Below are 18,486 nucleotides of genomic sequence, written 5' to 3'. Positions count from 1 at the left end.
GTTTTAGGCCAGACCCCAACTATACATATGTAACATCCACCTGCACTCTGTCAGCCGATCTCAGTCACCTAATTGCAAGAAGGCTGGGAAACATTGTTTACATGTGCATGAAGGAGCAAAGGGGGAGGGATTCGGTGACTAGCCAGTTGTAGCCTTATTCATACTGCTATTTAATAATGGGTCAAGGGCTCGTTTAGGTTAAGAAATTGGGAATTGAACAAAATGTGATTCTAAGCCTATCCTCTTAATCCACCATTTAAAAATGTTCTTGTCCAATGTAACATGCATTTACCACTAGAATTGGTAATTACAATCGTAAACTACTGTTCTCATTATACAAATTGCCTCCCACATTGTGCAATGGATCTTACAAAATAGGGAACTATTTATATATTTTCTAGTTCTTAGAGATTAAATTTTTACCTTCGTAAAGTAAAATATTTGCCCTTATTCATACTAGTTTTGTCCTGAAGATCAAAGTAGAGTCTCTGAACTATCTAAACTATGTTATGAAAAATGAATTATTTTCCTTCTTAGCTGACAGAGGAGTATCGATCTATGTGATGTTGACATAAATTCAGATCTTGGAAAATAGAGCTGTTGTGAAATAAGCATCATTATTTATTGCTTTTTGTGGCTCAGAGACAAAGACTTTAGCCTAAAAGCTAAATACCTAAGGTTGGTTGGTTTGCCTTTTTTATGAGAAAATTTTTACTCCAAAGAGGTGTTCCAAAAAAGGTCTAAATGAAGATTGAGACTATGCTGGATTCTGATTGCTATGTTCTCTTCTCTCTCAGCTTTCTGGCCTAAGATCAAAGTCTCTTCTATCAAAGCAACTTTGTATCTCCCTTAATGTCAGGTTAAAAAATTTATTGGTGCACGTTTTCTTTAGAGGCTACTTCTATTATCTAGAAAGAAGCAAGCTAATCTCTTAAAATCCCAGACAGAAGAAGGATTCTCTGATGAGTGGTCAGATATTTCTCCTTTGTGCACCCAAGGACAAATTAAAATTCTGAAAACTTCAGTTTCCTCAGGCTTACATAGATCTTTTTTAAAATATAGAGCATTATTAGTAAAAAACTAAAAACAGTACCCCTATTTGCAATAGTTTTTATAACATCTAAACAGAGACCTTTTTCTGAGGATTTCCTTAATTTAAGTGGGAGCTAAATGATGAGAAAACATGGATACGTAAAGGGGAACAACACACACTGGGACCTGTCAAAGGGTGGAGGGTGGGAGGAGGGAGAGGATCAGGAAAAATAAGTAATGGGCATTAGGCTTAATACCTGGGTGATGAAATAATCTGTGAAACTCCCATGATATATGTTTAACTATGTAACAAACGTACGTTCTGTATAGGTAGCCCTGTACTGGAAAGTAAAGAAATAAACAAGTAAAAATGTTCTGTTTCAGAAAATTATATATCAGCTATTGTTTAAATTGCTTTTTACAAAATATTCTGGAATATTTTGATAAACTGATGATCTATCAAGGCCTTTCTAATTATAGTGTTCAATTGCCAACGGAAGCCTTACAGGATGGTTACTGAAGGTTGTGGCTTTCAACCCTAAAGATAGGCTATATAGAAACTTTCCTTTAATAACTTTACTGAATTTTATAAACTTCACACATTTTTATCATATATATTTTTTCAGAATATTTTTAATTGGTATTAATAAAATACTAATAATCATATTTTTTCAAAGCATATTCCTTTGCCCTGATACTTTGAGATTTGTTGAGCAAATCTGTATTAATCAGTAAGTCATATTGATTTTCAAGTTGCTCGTTTTTATATTGATGCTCTTCTACAGCTTCTGTTTCCAAGTTAGCAAAGTCATTTTAATCTGGCTGCAAATGATAGTTTTCACATTTCATTCGCCTGTTGTAGGTGTTATTTTCTGCATCTTCTTTAATTGTAAATTTTCTTCTTAGAGCGATAAGAAGTGAACATGATCTCCTAGGACAGGAAAAGTTTTTTGATATTTTGGCATTAATCCTCTCATGAAGCATAACAGTCACTAGTAGTCCTTATAATTCTCTATAACCAGCATCCGTGTCCTCAAACAGCAGTCTCAGAATCCCAATCTGGGAAAGTTGTTGATAGAGATCACCTCTTTATAATTAGTTCAGAGCCCTGGATTCTATGGATATCTTCTTTTCAGTATCATGTTTTCCTTTAATATCCAAATAACAATAACCTTGGGTACTCATTCTATACAATAGCAAGAAATCCAGGTCCCTTTGCAAGAATTTCCAATGATCTCCAATGAGTGCTTTTGAATTCAATAAATCTATCCTGGTTGCTGCTCATCACTTCAGACAAGGCATCTTCCCAGCTTCCTCTAATTGTATCATTTATTTCATCCTGTCTTAGCTCCCTGCATCCCAGTTTGATCTAAAATATGTACACAGGCTCTACATGGGTCCATAAAGCACACAATTTCAAGTTTACAAAATTGACTAAGACCTAGAGAACTTGTGATGCAAAAATGAAAACCTGAAACTGAATATCAGATATCACTGCCCCTTTAGTCCATTAGTAATATCCACTCACAGAGAGTTCATGGGAGCTATCATGGCAAAGGGGTAAAGATCTTAGCTAAATAAGCTGGTAGCCACTGTTGCATTTTTGAGAATGTTCAGTACAATGTGTGAACAGAATTACCCTCAGTGAATGGAGCCCGCTGCTGTGATGTTAGCACCACGATTGTGCACTTTGTATTATCTAACTAATGTCATTGTGAGAACCTTAGCATTGACCTATTGAATGGAAAAAAAAAATGGAAAAAAAAAAAAAAAAAAACCAAAAGAAAAAAAAAGCATAGCCTTACTCCAGTCATCATTATCATTTCCTATTATATGACCATTTTTATTTTTATATCCCTGGGGACAATTACACATCTCCAAATAAGAATTCTTTTGCAGACCCCTTATTTTTGGAGGGCTATGTATAAAGAAGCTGTCAAAAACTAACTTTGTATTATAATCTTTGTCCATACTAAAGACAATTTTTATGTCATTAAATGAAATATTGCATTATGTATTTATAGATAATCTTATATATGCCAGTCATTATTTCTAAATCTGGAAATAAAACTATTTTAAAATGCACATGGTCTTTTCTCCTTATAGAATTTACAATCCAATGGGAATTGTAAATTCTTCATTAATGAATCACGCAAATAAATATATGCTGTGCCACAAAGGAGAAGCACTAGATGCTGTGGAAGCAAATAGTGGAGAATCAGACCAAGTCAAAAAGGTCAGAAAAGGCTTTAATCTCAGCACAAAGCACTGGCATATGAGTTACTCCTCTGGTTCATGGCTGCCATAATGGAAACTGATACATACAGACCTTGTATTATATGCTTAAAAGTACTAATCAGTATCTCTTAGAGAAAAGAGAGTCCACCACAAATACAAATTTAGCATTTTATTTTAAAGTTGTTAAATAATCAGAAATATTTAATGTTGAAGTTCTGATGAGGGATGGTGATCAATAAATTTTATTTTGTTTTATTTTCTTTTTCCAGTCACCCCTCTTTCTCCCCCAATAAATTTTGTTTTTATATTCCCTTCATGTTTTGGAAGCAACTGATTAGGCAAATGAAGTTCTGCATAACAGCATTAGTAAAGATAAAAGCTTGATTGGATAATATGATATACTTGATGATTTCTAATATTTGGAATTATCTGCCAGTCAGACAGGCTTCCTGCGTGGAGCAGAGTCCACTGTTACGGGCTTACCATACGTAAGAAGCAATAAAAGAAGGTAGTTTCTTGAGAGTAATACAGAGAAGCCCAAATGAGTAAGGAGGGAAGAGAAAGACAAGAGTGTTCTCTAGTGGAGTTCTATTACCAATAAGATTCCTAAAAATGGAAGACCCCCACCCCAGCCGTGTTTTCTTCCTTTCCTTAGTGCATTTAGACATGGCAGTCAAACCCTATGGCTCTCCAGAGTTAAATGTGGCCGTTATGGGAAAGAGACAGTTGGTTCCCAGGAAGTCCTCCTCTCTATTGATGATGTTGAGAGTAGCACTGCTTCTTTGTGTATCTGGTGGGGAGTTTGGTTTTAATTCTTTAGCTGCATTGTCCAATAAAGTAGCCACCAGCCACTTATGGTTATTTAAATTCAGATTACATAGACGTATAGTTCCTTTTTCACACTAGGTACATTTCAGTGTGAAATAGCCAGTTCTCAAAAGCTAGTTAATACTAGAACAGAACAGATTGGACCATATTCACACCTTCAGAGAACCATCTATTGGATAGCTCTACTCTAGAGGGCACTGAAAAAGTGAGCTCCAGGATCTTTCTGTACCTTATGCCAAAACCAGTTTACTTTATTTCTTATCCCAAATTATACCAAGCCAGATGCCAATATGTTTCAAGAGAATTAATACAACTATAGCACATGAGAGATATGCTTCAATAATACAAATTCAATAAATAATTTTTTTAAATATTATAAAATCCCTAACAAAGGAGAAATTATATCCAAAGATAAAGCAAAAATAAATAAATAAACTTCTAAATGTTCCTTCCCTCAGTTTCTTAGTCTGTGCAGTCTCATTAGAGGGACTCCACTCAGAAGCATGGAGAGAGTCAGGTGGTTTAGTAGATGCAGGGATTTGTAATAGTATAGTGAGGACCCTATGTTCTACCTCATTTTTTTTCTCATCTCCTTTTTCACCCTTTTCAGTCCTTAAATAACTTTTGTCTCTTTAGGGGTATTGGAAATATTTTCTTCTACCTCATGTTTTTCTAAAGGAGAAAGATCAGCCTCTAGTGTTCATTCCTCAGGCTGTTCTCTCACAGGTTAAGTAGAAACAGTTTAATCTACTTCTTAAATTGCCTCCTTTTTTTCTGTGCATCATGTGGCACAGGTAGCATTTGCTACATTTGAGTACCTTTTTGAAAAACATTTGGCCTAAGAAACTGTTTTTCTAGCATATTCTTCTGAATTTTTTATTATAGGTGACACTGTAGTGATAGACATAAAATTCGCCCATTTCTGGATTTACCAAGAGCATGTGATATTTATATAAATTGTATTTGTCTTCACCTCCCGAATTGGAGAACATTATCTTGGAGGTATTTTTTCATTAGGACAACATCTAATCTAGGCCTAGATGGTCTTCATCATGATCCTCCTTAGCTTTCCTTCAGTATGTTCTCTCAAAAATGGTTCTTTTCTGAAGTCTTAGTTCTAATAATGTCTTGAATATAGCCCTTGTATGCAGCGGTACAGATCTGGAAGAGATGTGGCTCTCACAGGTTGAATTAGCCACTGCAGCACAGCATTGCTTCAGGGAACTGCAATCCCAGCCTTCCCATCCACAATTATGGAGGCTTGAAACTAACCCAATAACATTCTGAGTTTGTGACATTATTCATTGTGCCTTTACTCCTCAAACATAAGTCCAGGTTCCAAAATATCTTTTTAGAACCATCTGGTTTTTCAAGGCATGGCTTTCCTGTTGCTCACATTATAAACTTGTAAGAGCACATACAGCGTCTCGGTAGCTTCCCAGGTCAGTCTCCCTGAGGAGAAATCATTCTGGTCTGTCCTCATCTCTTGACCCTCTTCTTTTGGACTTAATGTTTGGGGCCTCAGCCAACCTTTCTAATGGGGAAATAGCTAAAGCAAGGATGATAATGAAAGAGTGTTTGGCATACAACATGAATATACTTCTATGGTTAGATTTTTGTATACTTATTTTATTCTGTACTGCTAAACTATGATTGTAGGGGACAATTTATGTTATCCCCTGAAATCATTCCTTCTTTTTTGAGATGGATTCTCACTCTATCACCCAGACTGGAGTGCAGTGGCACAATCTCAGCTCACTGCAACCTCCGCCTCCCGGGTTCAACCGATTCTCCGGCCTCAGCCTCCTGAGTAGCTGGCATTACAGGCATGCACCACTACACCTGGCTAATTTTTGTATTTTTAGTAGAGACAAAGTTTCATCATGTTAGTCAGGCTGGTCTCAAACTCCTGACCTCGTGATCCACCCGCCTCCACTTCCCAAGGTGCTGGGATTACAGATATGAGTTCCCGCACCCACCATAATCCTTTCTTTGAAAAAGAACAGCCACTCAGATTTGGTCTTTATTTTTTTTAAGATCCTAAGACCGAACTGTTGTCTTTGAGCAGTCATTATCATGAGTCTCTAGCTGGCTTTTTCCTTCAGTATTTTGGAAATAAATGTGTTTTTATTTTCTTTGACATTCCTTGAAATGTAATCTTATAAGTTGTTTTTGGGGGAAACATTGGTATTAGATAATACTTGACATGCAGGCTATTTTGAGGGCTTCCCTGTTATCATTACTCTGCCTGACTTTCTGTGATTGGAAAGATGATTTCTAAGAGGCAACTGTTTAGGGCATTTGATTGGTAGTATTTACTGCCTATGCGCAAAGCTACATTGAAGAGCAAAATTTCAAAGCTATAATGTATTTAAGGTAATAAAGCTAGTTGCACTTTAAACAAACAAAAAGTGTACTTTTTTCCTGACAATGATATCTTTGCCCCCCTTTATTAGCTGTGCCTATAGTTTTGATCCTCAAAGTATATTTTTCCTGGGATTGTAATAAGGGATTTTGTAAACAGTCACTTTCTTGTAAGCTATTGACTTTTTCAATTTTAATTTAAAATGATTTCTCAATTAATACCCACATATTGCTGCCATATGTCTTTTTCTCTAATATTTAACTATTTCTTTTATTTTCTCACCCTCATCAGAACGCTAAAGGTAATGTTACTGTGATGATTACTACTTTGTAGTTCACCCACAGCCATCTTTTTTACCACTTTCTATGTGGTTAAAAAAAAAAAACAAAAAACAAAAAAAACTGCACAAAATGGAATACGTGCTCTCTTCTTGAGAAGTTTCAACTACTTCTTCTAAGAAATAGGTCCCAGTCCTACCATATGCCTATCAGTTTATGTGTACGTGATTAAAACCAATGGCCTCATAGTTTTGTCTGAAATGTAATTTAACCTCAGATACAGCAGGATTAGTCACTTTGTTTTCCCAAAACTCATGAAATCAAATTATCTGGGAGCTTTTTAGAAATGCCGCATATTCCAATTATATTGACAGAGGATCTGTAGTCCCCGGTAATTCTAGTATTAAAAAAAAGTTTAGAAACCATTACGTTAACATATAAATCTATTTAACTTTTTTACTTAATAAATGCTTTTTTTTTTTTTTTTTTTTTTTTTTTTTTTTTTAATATATGAGAATATATGATAATGTGAGAAGTCAAAGAAAGTAGATTTCATCTGGGCATGGTGCGTAAGCCTGTAGCCTTAGCTACCCATGAGGCTAAGGCTGGGGGTTCACTTCAGCCCAGGAGTTTGAGGATACCGTGAGCTATGATGGTACCACTGCACTCCAGCCCGGGCAACAGAGCACTATCTAGGCTCTAAAAAAAACAAAAAAAAAACAAAAAAAAAAAAAAAGAAAATTCACCAGATCTTAAAACATATCAGAATTCCAAAGAGGGAGAACATTCTTCCTGGCATATGTAAGGAGCCTTTGTTGGGTTGGTAAAGTTTCAGCAGGTAGTGACCTGTTGAAATGTATCTCCAGACAGAGGAAATCCAATGAGGCCACAAAACAAGATAAAATGCATGTGGAGAAATACTAAGGGTTGGAAAGGGGCAGATTTTAAAATGTCCTGAATGCATTTCTGATGAGCATTTTCACCTTTTATTATGTGATTATGAAAATAACACCTTAGACATTCCCTTTTCTAATATGACTTTTGTCCCAAAGATATTTCTGCTACTTCTCATCCAAAACTACCTTCCTCTTGGATCCCTATTGTCTAGTCTCCCTGAGCTGCTTGCTGCTTATAATCACCACACCCTTCTATTAGCCTCTTGTCTTCAGTTATTTTAGATGCCAGTTTTACTAAAGATCTTATTTATCATCAGTTCATTCACTTTACCTATTTCATTATTTAGATATCTAGAATTTGTATGGACAAATGCATGCTATGTGCCTTAGAGCTGTTGAGCCTCATTAGTGGACTATGATGGAGATGGTCAGATGGCCAGCAGAGATCCTTGTCTCTTTCTAAGTTGTATAATTGACTTCTCAGCCCGCCTTGCACCCAGTCAAATAATGAGACACAGACATGGCCTGCAAAGTACTCATTCTCCCTCATTCCTAGTCTCTTGGCTGGATGTCCCTATTCAGGGTGACTGAGTGACCTGTCTGCGATGTGGTGGGGTCTCTCTCAGGCTGGGATTCTGAAAGACTTCATAAGCAGAAAGTATCCTCCCCACCTTCCTGCCTCTGTCAGGCAAAATTTAGATCTATGAATTAATAACATAAACTTAAGTTACTGAGATTTTATGGTTAGTTATAACTAAAACTTGAATTTATCATAGCATATAAAAACTCAAAAAAGATTTTGAACAACTCAATTAGGAGAAAGGATTTCCAGTTAATGTACAGATAGGTTTTGCACCCATATATATCTTTGCGATCTTTCTGTATTTTGAAAGGTGGGGACGACTTTTGTTGGCTAGCATGGAACACGTGGATCTGTTGCTTTTCAAGAGCAGAAAAAATGACTATCTGGAGTGACAAACAGAAGGATAACTAATGGTAGTCTATTTTGGTTTCAACTGCAATTAGTACTTTCCCTGTACGTTAGTTAAAAAGGAAATATTCTTTCTTAACTTTTATTTTAGGTTCAGGGGTATATGTGCAGTGTTATATAAATTACATTCCAAGGGGGTTGGTCTATAGATTATATCATCAGTCGGATAATAAGCATAGTACCTGACAGGGAGTCTATCAGTCCTCTCCCTCTTCCCACCCTCCATTCTCAAATAGGCCCCAGTAACTGTTGTTTCCTTCTTTGTGTCCACATGTACCCAGCATTCAGCTTCCACTTAAAGGTGAGAATATGTGCTATTTGGTTTTCTGTTCCATGTTAGTTCACTTAGGATTATGACTTTCATCTCCATTAATGTTGCTGCTGAGGACATAATCTCATTCTTTTATATGGCTGCATAGTATTCAATGAGTATATATACCACAATTTCTTTAAGCAGTCTACTGTTGAGGGGCATTTAGGTTGATTCCATGACTTTGCTGTTGTGAATAGTGCTGCGATGAACATTCATGTGCGTGTGTGTTTATAATAGAACAATTTATATTTCTTTGGGTATAGAACAGATAATGGAATTGCTGGGTGAATTGCTACTTCTGTTTCAGGTTCTTTGAGAAATCACCTCACTACTTTCTACAATGGTAGAACTAATTTACATTCCCACCAACAGTGTGTAAGTGTTTCCTTTTGACTTTTTAATAATAGCAGTACTGCCTGATGTGAGATGGTATCTCATTGTGATTTTAATTTGCATTTCTTTCTTTCTTTCTTTTTTTTTTTTCTTTTTTTTGAGATAGAGTCTCACTCAGTCATCCAGGCTGGAGTGCAGTGGCATGACCTTGGCCCACTACAACCTCCGCCTCCCAGGTTCAAACAATTTTCCTGCCTTAGCCTCCTTAGTAGCTGGGACTCCAGGTGCATGCCACCATGCCCAGAAATTTTTTGTATTTTTAGTAGAGATGGGGTTTCACCATGTTAGCCAGGATGGTCTCAATCTCCTGACTTCATGATCTGCCTGCCTCGGCCTCCCAAAGTGCATTTCTGTAATGATTAATGACATGGAGCATTTTTTTTTCACATGTTTATTGGCCACATATATGGCTTCTTTTGAAAAGTGTCTGTTTGTATCCTTTGTCCACTTTTTAATGAGATCGTTTCTTGCTTGTAAATTTGTTTATGCTCCTTATAGATGCTGGATATTAGATCTTATCGGACACATAGTTTCCAAATATTTTCTCCCCTTCTTTAGATTGTCTGTTGACTCTGTTGATAGTTTCTTTTCTGTGCAGAAGCTTTTTGGTTTAATCGGGTCTCATTTGTCAATTTTTGTTTGTGTTGCAATTACTTTTGGCATCTTTATCATAAAATCTTTGCCAGGTCCTGTGTCCAGAATGATATTTTCTAGGTTATCCTCCAGGGTTTTCATAGTTTTAGGTTTTACATTTAAGTCTTTCATCCATTTTGAATTGATTTTTGCATACAGTGTAAGGAAGAGATCCAGCTTCAATCTTCTGCATATGGCTAGCCAGTTATCTCAGCACCACTAATTGAATAGGGGGTCTTTTCCCCATGACTTGTTTTTGTTGATGTTGTCAATGATCAGATGACTGTAGGTGTACAGCTTTATTTCTGGGCTCTATGTTCTTTTTCATTGGCCTATGTAACTGTTTTTGTACTAATACCATGATGTTTTGGTTACTGTGTACTAGTAATATAGTTTGAAGTTGGGTAAGGTAATGCTTCTAGCTTTATTCTTGTTGCTTAGGATTGCCTTGGTTATTCAAGCTCTTTTTTTGGTTCCATATGAATTTTAAACTAGATTTTTCTAATTCTGTAAGGAATGTCATGGGTAGTTTGACAGAGATAGCACTGAATCTGTAAATTGCTTTGAGAAGTATGGCCATTTTAACAATGTTTATTCTTCCAATCCATAAACATGGAATGTTTTTCCATTTGTCTGTGTCATCTCTGACTTCTTCAAATACTGTTTTCTAGTTCTCCTTGCAGAGCTATTTCACCTTTTTGGTTAGATGTATTCCTACGTATTTTGGTTGATTTTTTTGGCTGTTGTAAATGAGATTGCATTCTTGATTTGGCTCTCAGCTTGAACATTATTAGTGTACAGAAATTTTACTGATTTTTTTAAGTAACTTTTTTTTTTTTTGAGAAAACATCTGGTTTTATTGACCATGCTGGAGTGCAGTGGTGCTATCAAAGCTCACTGCAGGCTCCACCTCCCTGCTTAAGTGATCCTCCCACCTCAGCCTCCTGAGTAGCTAAGACTACAGGTGTGCACCACCATACCTGGCTTATATTTGAATTTTTAGTAGAAATGGGGTTTTGCCATGTTCCCCAGGCTGGTCTTGAATTCGTGAACTCAAGCAGTCTGCACACCTTGACCTCCCAATGTGCTGAGATTATTGGCACCCACTGTGCCTGGCCAATTCTATTGATTTTTGAGCATTGATTTTGTATCCCAAAATGTTGCTAAGGTTGTCTATCAGATCTCAGAGCTTTGGGGCAGACACTGAAGTTTTTTAGGCATAGAATTATAAAGCCTGCAAGCAGCTAGTTTGACTTTTTCTCTTCCTATTTGGGGATGCCATTTGTTTCCTTTTCTTACTTATTACTCTGGCTAGAGCTTCCCATATTATGTTGAATAAGCATGATAAGAGTGGGCATCCTTCTTGTTCCAGTTCTCAGGGGAAATATTCCTTTTGTCCATTCCGTATGATATTGACTATGAGTTTGTCATAAATGGCTTTTATTATTTTTAGGTATATTTCTTCATTGCCTAGTTTGTTGAGAGTTGTAAATGCAAAGGGATGCTGAATTTTATTGAAAGTATTTTCTGAATCTATTGTGATAATCTTTTGGGTTTTGTTTTTAGTTCTGTTTTTGTGATTAATCAAATTTATTGATGTCTATATGTTAAACCATCCTGGCATCCCAAGGATAAAGCCTACTTGATCATGGTAGATTAGCTTTTAAATGTGCTGCTTGATTCAGTTTTTAGTATTTTGTTAAAGATTTTTGCATGTATGTTCATCAAAGATATTGGCCTGAAGTTTTCTTTTATTCTGTTGTTATTCTGCCAGGTCTTGATATCAGGATAATACAGGCCTCATATAATAAGTTAGGGAGAAGTCCTTTCTCTTCAATTTTTTGGAATAGCTTCAGTACAAATGGTATTAGCTCTTCTTTATGTATTGCATAGAATTTGTCTGTGAATCCTTCTGGTCTTGGGCTTTTTATGTTTGGTAGGATTTGTATTAATGATTCAATTTCAGAACTTGTTATTGGTCTATTCAGAGGTTCAATTTCTTCCTGATTCAATCTTGGGCATTGTATATTTCCAGGAATTTAGCAATTTTTTCTAGGCTTTTATGTTTGGGTGTATAGAGTTTTTCATAGTATTCTCTGAGAGTTTTTTGTATTTCTGTGAGGTCAGTGGTAATGTCACGTTTGTTGTGTCTTATTATCTTTATTTGGATCTTCTTTTTTTTTTTTTTTTCCTTTATTAGTCTAGTTAGTGGTCTTTCATTCTTATTTTTTAAAAAAATCCAACTTCTGGATTAGTTGATTTTTCTTTTTCATCTCAGTTTCCTTCAGATCAGCTCTAATTTTGCTTACTTTTTCTCTTCTGCCAATGTTGGGGTTGGTTTGCTCTTGTTTCTCTAGTTACTCCAGGTTTGATGATAGGTATTTAATTTGAAATCTAACTTTTTGATGAGAGCATTTAGCACTATAAAATTCCCTCTTAACACTGCTTCAGCTGTGTCCCAGAGATTCCGGTAGATTGTACTTTTATTCTTATTAGTTTCAAAGAATTTATGGTTTCTGCTCTCATGTCATTGGTTACCAAAAGGTCACTCAAGAGCATGTTGTTTAATTTCCATGTAAGTGTATGGTTTTGAGCAATTTTCTTAATATTTTTTTCTATTTTTATTGTGCAGTGGGTACAATAGTGTGTTTGGTATCATTTCACTGTTTCTGAATTTGCTGAGGATTGTTTTATGACCAATTGTGTGGTCGATTTTAGAGTATGTGCCACGTTCAGATGAGAAGAATGTTTTGGGATTGAGAGTATTATAGACGATATTAGCCACATTTAGTCAAATGTCAAGTTCAGGTCCTGAATATCTGTGTTAGTTTCTGGCCTTGATAATCACTCTGAAACTGTCTGTCAGTGGGGTGTTGAAGTCTTTCACTATTACTGTGTAGTTATTTAAGACTCTTCTTAGGTATCTGAGAACTTGCTTCATGAATCTGGGTGCTCTTGTTTTGGGTGTGTATACATAGGAGAGTTAGGTCTTTTTGTTGAATTTAACCCTTTGTCATTTTGTGATGCCCTTATTTCCCATTTTTGATCACTGCTTAATGTCTGCTTTTTCTGAAATTAGAATAGCAACCCTGGTTTTTTTTTTTTCTGTTAGCTTGGTAGATTTTTCTCCATCCCTTTTCTTTGAGCCTGTGCGTCACTGCATGTGAGATGGGTCTCTTGTAGACAGCACACAATTGGGTCTTGCTTTTTTATCCAACTAGCCATTCTGCGCTTTTTAATTGGGACATTCAGTCTATTTACATTTAAGGTTTGATCCTGTCCTGGTGTTGTTAGCTAGTTATTATGCAGACTTGATTGTGTAGTTCATTTATAGCATCAATGGTTTATGTTCTTAAGTGTGTGTTTGTGCTGGCTGGTAACAGTCTTTCCTTTCTAGATTTACCACTCTCTTAAGAACCTTGTGTAAGGCAGGTCTGGTGGTAATAAATCCTTTTAGCATATACTTGTCTGAAAAGTTTCTTATTCCTTCTTTGCTTATGAAGCTTAGTTTGGCTACATATGAAATTATTAGTTGGAATTTCTTTATTAATGCTGACTATTGGCCTCCAGTTTGTTCTGGCTTACAGGTTTCTGCTCAAAGGTCTACTGTTAGCCTAATGGAGTTCTCTTTGTAGGTGGTCTGTCCCTTCTCTCTAACTGTCTTTAATATTTTTTTCTTTCATTTCAACATTGAAAAGTCAGATAATTATGTCTTGGGGATAGTCTTCTGGTGTAGTATTTTACAGCAATCTCTACATTTCCTGGATTTACAGGGTTGCCTTTCTAGTGAGGTTGAGTGTATTTTTGTGGATGATATCCTCAAATGTTTTCCAAGTTGCTTGCTTTGTGCCTCTCTCTTTCAGAGATACCAATGAGTCATAGATTTGATCTCTTTATGTAATCTCATATTTCTCAGAGGTTTCATTCATTCTTCTCTATTTTATTTGTTTTTTGTCTGAATTATTTTAGAGAACTGGTCTTTGAGCTCTGAGATTCTTTCCTTTTTTTGGTTGATTCTGCTATTAATACTTGGAATTGTACTATAAAATTCTTGAAGTGAATATTTTACTTCTATCAGCTCAGTTTGGTTCTTTCTTAAAATGGCCATTTTATCTTCTAGTTTCTGTACCATTATCTTATATTTCTTAGATTCATTGGATTGGGTTTTATCTTTCTTTTGAATGTCAATAATCTTCATTCCAATCCATATTCTGAAATCTATTTCTGACATTTCAGACATTTCACCCTAGGTAAGAAGCATTTCTGGGTAAGTAGTGTGGTTGTTTAGCAATAAGAAGACTCTCTGGGTTTTTGAGTTGCCCGAGTCTTGCACTGTTTTTTTTTTTTTTTCTCATCTGTGTGAGCCAATGTTCCTTCAATCCTTGAAGTTGCTGTCCTTTAGATTTTTTTTGCTCTTATCTTCTGTGATGCTCTTGCAAATTTCCTTGTGGTATAAGATGGGTTCAGTTGACTGGTTTTGATTCTGTTTCTGCTCCTGGGTCTTGGAGATGCCTCTCCAATTACTATCTCTATGCCCACATTTCTTAAGTGTTCTAATCCATGGGGCTCTCTCAGGCAAGGGCCACAGTTGGCAGACAGGCCATATCTTTGCTGGCTCAGCTCTGATCTGCTGCTGTGGTACTTCCTGGGAGATCACAGGGTTGCACCTGCCCACAGAGTGCAGACAGAAGCAAAACTGCTGGTCTAGAAGCTCTAGTGGTTGTGGCCTATCTGGCTATGAGAGATAGGGATGGGTGGAGTTTCTCACCCTACCATCCAGGTGGTTTCTGGGCAATAGGAGGCTGTGGTCTTTGGCAAATTTAGGCAAAAATAGAACGACTGTGGCAGAACTTCTAGCAGTTGTGGCTTGCCTGGCTAAGACAGGTAGTGGTAGACGGAGTCACTCATTCAACCATCTGGATGTTTCCCCAAATAACAAGAGGCTGTGTTCTCTGGCTGAGTTTACATAGAAGAGGGATTACTGGGCTGGGAGCTCTAGCAGACATTGCCTGCCTGGCTACCAGCAGGAGGGTTCAGTGGGGTAGCCTCCTTGCTGTCCAGGTGTTTCCCTGGACAACAAGAGGCTGTGCCCTCTGGCTAGTTTCAGATAGAAATGGGACTGATAGGCTAAAACCTCTAGTTGGTGTTGCTTGCCTGGCTACCAGCAGTGGGGGTGGGTGGGGTCACTTACCCTGTGGTCACCTACCCTGCTCCACAGGGGCTTCCCAGGACAACAGGAGGCTGTGCCTGCCTTCTGAGCTCAGGCCGCAGAAGGATTACTGGGCTCTAAGCTCTAGCAGGCATTGCCAACCTACTAACCAGCAGTTGGAGGCGAGGGCAGGTCACTAATCCTGCTGTCTGGATGTCTACTGGGACAACAGGAGGCTGCACCCACTGGCTGAGTTCAGACAGAAGAGGGATCACTGGATTGAAGCTCCAGCAGGCATGACTAGCCTCGCTACCCAGAGTGAGAATGGTTAGGGTCACCTGCCCAGCTACCCAGATGTTTCCCAAAACCACAGGAGGCTATGTTCACTGACAGTTCAGTTGGAAGTGGAACATCTGAACTGGAAGCTCTAGCAAGTATTGCCTACCTGGCTACTAGTGGTGAGGGTGGGTGGGGTTACTTGCCCTGCAGGCCAGATGTTTCCTGGGACAACAGGAGGCTATGCCTTATGGCTGAGTACCCACAGAGGCGGGACCACTAGGCTAGAAACTAGCAAGCATTGCCCACCTGGCTATCAGTGGCAGGTGTGGGTGGGGTCACCTGCCTTGTCATCTGGGTGCTTCCCAGGATAACAGGAAGCTGCACATTCCAGCTGAGTTCACATGGAAGTGAGTCTGCTGGGCTGGAAGTTCTAGCAGCTGTTTCCTATCTGGCCGTCAGTGGAGGGCATGTGGTCACCTGCCCTGCTGTCTGGGTTACTTCTAAAGACAACAGGAGGTTGTGGCTGCCAGCCAAGTTAAAGCACAAGTGAGACTACTGGGCTGGAACCTAACACAGAACCTTGTCCAGTGAGCTGGGTGAACTGATCTTAACTGCTCTCAGGTACCCCAGCTGCGACATCTGCTGGGGCTATTGTGCCTGTGATGGTGTGCTCTGGGGCTCAAGCCTTTTAGAGTTCCCCTTGCACTTTGAGAGTTGCCCCTACAAAACATCTGCCTCAGCCTAGAAGCATGGTGGGGGTTTGTGGAGTGGGCCAAGGGGATTCTGTCATTCCCAGTCTTGCATTTGTCCCCGTAGATAGTGTATATCCCCAAAGGGAGCTCTTATTCACTCATCCTTTTCCATTTTGGAGAGGTTCTCCTGGCTCCACGCTAAGCCCAGACAGGTTGTATCCAGCTTTGCTCCTGTCTGCTCTGTGTGTGTCGCTCTGTTGCCTTGATGGAGTCTGATATGTTTGCTCAGATGATCAGCTTGCAGTCAGTGTTCACTAGCCTTTCATTTCCTCTCTGTGAGAGCAGCACACATAAGCTGCTTCTAGTCTGCCATTTTGGACTTTTCCCCAAAAAGGAAATCTCAACTACAAATAAGATGACATTGATCAACAGTTATATTAATTTTACTTAGTCATGTAGCTGATGACCTAAGGGATCTAATCTTTATTAGAAATCAAGTCATCAAATGTTGAGAGTCTAGATTGCCCTTATTATTTAAATTATCAGAGAGACATTGATTTTATAGGTAATAGGATTTAGTAGCAGTATGAAGACTGAAAATTCTAGTTTTGTGTAATTTTTAATATTTCATTTTGGGTAGTTACTTCAAGAGAAATGTATAAAGTAGAAAAGTTTTTCTTTTCAAAATACAAATGTTTTCATTTTGTATTGGATTCCAGATTTCTTTTTAAACTATGGCCTTATGCAACTTTGTATTCTTCTGATGGAAGTCAAAGAAATGATAAGTTTGTGATCTGAAGAGACAGAGTTGCCTCTGATTTAGCAATTCACATCTCTGCTTTGGAGCAACAGGTGGCCTAGGGAAATCACAGACTGATACAGAATCAAAGGAGAAAGCTTGTGCAATAGATATAAGAGACTCTTGAGTTGGGTAGCTACGCAATAATTCTGAGGCACTGGTATTGGGGATCTAAAATGGGAACACAAATAATATTCAGATATTGGAGATACATTCAGGGAAAAATATTTCAGAAATGCATTTTCTTGTTTAGTATTAAAGAGGAACTTTTAACAGTCATATAATCAAGAGACAGAATGTCTGATTTTCTTCCGGAGATAGTGACTTACTGGATGCAGTATCACTGACAATGACAACTTGGTCAGGTATGGGGTAAAGGTAACTGAAATGGCAGATGGGAGGTTGGACACAGTGACTTTTTTTTCCCACAATGATCTTTACAGTACCTTTGTAGCTTGAGATTATGAGATATGCATGCTTTTTTCATTTGATGCTATAAGCTACTGATGATCAGCTTTTCTTTTTTTTCTTCATAAATGTATTATTTTCCCTTTTATAAGTAAGACATATTTTTCCAAATAATTTAAAAATTCCTAGAAAGGTTCAACAAAGTGAAAATTTCACTGTAGTTTTGCCATCTGTACAGTCATTTTCTTAGTTGCCGAGAATATACTCCAGCCAATTTAAAGGGAAAAGGAATTCCTTCAAAAACATTAAGCAGGGTGTACTTGCCCAATAGGCGTACTGCTAAAGCCCACAATGCTTTCAAAATTTGAAAAAAAAAATGTGTAGGTTAAAAACTTTTTATTAGATGATATTAATATATTTATCTTCATAGCAATGCAGTCATAAATTATAATTATATAACATATCCATGTGCATGTGTGCGTGTACTATGGAGGAAGGGGCTGGCGAAGGCAAAAGTGCCCAGGATCCATGAAAATCCTAAAGAATGGGCGCAGGCTTGGAGAGCGGGTGCTCAAGAACTCCAGACTCAGCCAAATACACATGAGCACTACTCCAAAGCAATCTCATTGTGATTGCTGCTAGCACAGGTATCTCTGCCCACACTGCTGATGTTGGGCATCGGGGCAAAACCTCTGCCCCCACTGTCTCTGAGAGCTGGCAAATGTGTCAACTCTCAGAATGGGTTGCCAGATGGATTCTTTTTCTGAGCTGAAGTCTTGGACAATGGTATCAGAAAAGCCTAGGTCATATATTTGTTCTCTGTGTGTAAAGACAAATAAGTGGATTTCTAGCATGTTTTGGTGATGTGTGAACTTGTAAGGTGGGATGTTTCCTTGACGTAGGAGAGATGTCCCAAATGTTTTGGACAGCCAAATCCACTGCACAAAAATAGCTACTGCCAACACATTGACATATTAGCATTTAGACTTTCTGATATGCTAGGTTATGTTTTCATTTAATATTTTTAGAAAAAGCTATAACTGTAGAAACATGAATACTTTTTCTTTTTTTTGTATAAAACATTTAATTTATTGATCTTTGTGGGGAATCACTACTGTTTTACAACTGAGCCATTAATTTTGTAGCTTCATCAACATTAACTGATTTGCTTTCATGACGCTGCTGAAGAATC

At 37.7% G+C, this 18,486-nt stretch overlaps 1 protein-coding gene across 4 annotated transcripts in view; it reads left to right on the top strand.

Moving 5' to 3' along the window:
- The window catches only part of INPP4B (inositol polyphosphate-4-phosphatase type II B), an 840,435-nt gene that overhangs the window by 368,470 nt on the left and 453,479 nt on the right, over positions 1 to 18,486 (top strand). Inside the window, exon 3 of one of the 4 annotated variants that reach the window (XM_037740444.1) lies at positions 17,937 to 17,941. The exons of the other annotated variants lie outside the window; for them this stretch is intronic. The gene's annotated coding sequence lies outside the window, so the exon portion shown is untranslated. The remainder of the gene's footprint in view (positions 1 to 17,936; positions 17,942 to 18,486) is intronic. 4 annotated transcript variants of the gene reach the window in all.

This window comes from Cebus imitator, unplaced genomic scaffold (assembly GCF_001604975.1).
Source record: "Cebus imitator isolate Cc_AM_T3 unplaced genomic scaffold, Cebus_imitator-1.0 Scaffold4, whole genome shotgun sequence".
In the NCBI taxonomy this organism is placed as follows: Eukaryota; Metazoa; Chordata; class Mammalia; order Primates; family Cebidae; genus Cebus; species Cebus imitator.
This window is presented reverse-complemented; position numbering and strand designations above follow the sequence as displayed.